This window comes from Pteropus vampyrus, unplaced genomic scaffold, assembly GCF_000151845.1.
Source record: "Pteropus vampyrus isolate Shadow unplaced genomic scaffold, Pvam_2.0 Scaffold34, whole genome shotgun sequence".
NCBI classification, from domain to species: domain Eukaryota; kingdom Metazoa; phylum Chordata; class Mammalia; order Chiroptera; family Pteropodidae; genus Pteropus; species Pteropus vampyrus.
The window spans coordinates 4,834,409-4,836,520 of NW_011888815.1; positions in this window are offsets into that span (position 1 = coordinate 4,834,409).

Genomic DNA, 2,112 nt, shown 5'->3' on the forward strand with positions numbered 1-2,112 from the left:
ATACGTGGCGCCTGTTAACAGTTCACCGAGACCCTCTCAGAGACCAAAGAGAAAATTATCGCGCATTTCTAGGGCCAATTTTGTAAGGACAAATGAACAACCCCATAACAGGGTTATTAGAAATTGGGCATAGTTCTTAGGCCTTGTTTTCGATTCGACAATCCTATCCCGCCTGAGGGTGTGGGACAGGCCCATGAGTTTGGTTTTGCAATTTAAATTTACCTGTGACATCGAAGTGTTTATTTTCTTTCTTTCCTTCCCCTCTGGTTTCATAAAAAGTCTGTCTAGAAGGAAGGGAGGGGGGTGAGGGGTGGAGATGGGGGTGGGGTCCTTGGAGAATTGCGACAGTTATCACGCCACACCAAGGATGAGGGTTTCCTCATCAGCCCCCTGCCGCCCCGTTACTGGAATTCAGGGGAGCACAGTGGGCGCGAGAGAGGAGGCGGGAGCCTCGAGAAGCATCACTTCTTTAGAAATGTCGGCCAGTCCGCCCACCTTCCCAGCAAGGCGACCCACCACGGGCTCCTCAGAGCGGATTTCTAAGACACTTGGTGAGCAATTTCTCTTTCTTCCTTCATTCCGGGCGCATACCTGTCCCCCTCTCCCCCACAATCCATCTCCTCTCGGCAGCCCAAGCCAAGTTTGTTGCTTGCAGCAGAAAGACAAACGTTTTTTTTTTTTTTTCTTTTTTTCCCCGAGATCCAACTGTTTTCAAACAGGTCTGGCTCTTGTGAGCCTTACCAGCTGTGACTAATAGCAAAGAGAAGCGGGGAAAGAAGCTTCTGGAGCCTGCAGGCTTCAGACAGGCAGACTCTGGGGGAAACAAGAGACAGCCATTAACTAACCACAGTGTTATCTTGATTCTCTAGGAGAAACGAAAAGAGGGAGGGACGTCTAATGAACTAGCCTTAACATTTCAAACTGAATGCGCCTCTGGGAACTGGGCTAGAACAAACATTGTGACAGATCAATGCTGGGTTCCCATATCAATAGAAAAGGTTATTCACTCCTCTAAGGAATTCGAGGATTAGTATATCTCTATGATAGACTTTTCTCTCCTTTAAAAAACGTCACTTCGCTTAGTATGTTCAGGTATAAGACATGGAAAGCGGACGGGAGGGCATGGCTGAGTGGGAGGATACTGGTTTGAAACGTCATTAATACAGGAGATACGGCCGTGAAACGGAAGACCACTGATTTTTACATTTTCTGAATCATAGCTCGATTTTTTTTGCTGTTGCTCCACGCAAGTTAATCATCCAGACTTCAATTCCTGTGCCTCCGACCGAGATAGGTTCAAAGATCAGGCAAGGCAAAGCTGGTCTTTTTTAGTTCAAAAATCCCCCACGTGGCTATTAGACAGAGATTTTCAAAAGGTGACTAGGTTTCTTAGCCAAATCCTCCAAACTGTTCATTTTCTGGGAAGCTTAACGGCATCAGTTATCGTTTTGAAGAATTTCTTGATAGGAAGTGATATAGAAAATAAAATTCTTATCATGTCACTCAGTAATGACCGAGATTGGAGTGTGATTCATAAGTATTACTCTCAAGGGTGGCTAAGGGAAATGCTACTTGTATTCTTCCATGAAACTGGGTTTAAATTCCAGAATTGAAAAAAGGAAGGAAGGAAGGAAGGGAGGGAGGGAGGGAGAGGAAGAGAAAAAGGAAATATAGTATTCAAATGAACGCCCCAGTTTAGGAAGCTATTGTTTAGGTCATATTCATACCTGAATCTTGCTTGTCTTTATTCTTACAGAAGACTTTCATTTGAATTAAGTCACAGATTTGTGTGTGTGTGTGTGTATGTGTGTGTGTTTGTGTGTGTGCGCGTGCGCACGCATGCGCCAATTTTCAACTGGCAGTGTATCCTCATATCATGGTAAGTGGTAATTTGCCTTTAATAAACAAATGTGAAAGCAAGCTCTCTGTCCTCCTGGCTTATCTCACTGTGTCCTAGATTTCCAACTATTCTGTGGAATCATAATCTAAGCAGAGTTCTCTAAGTGTGACAGGCAGCTCTCTATGAGAAGGATTTGCACAGAACAGCCCTCTTCGCTGCTTCTTATCCATCAATATGCTGGCCTGTTGTGCAAAGCTAATCATTGGAGAGCA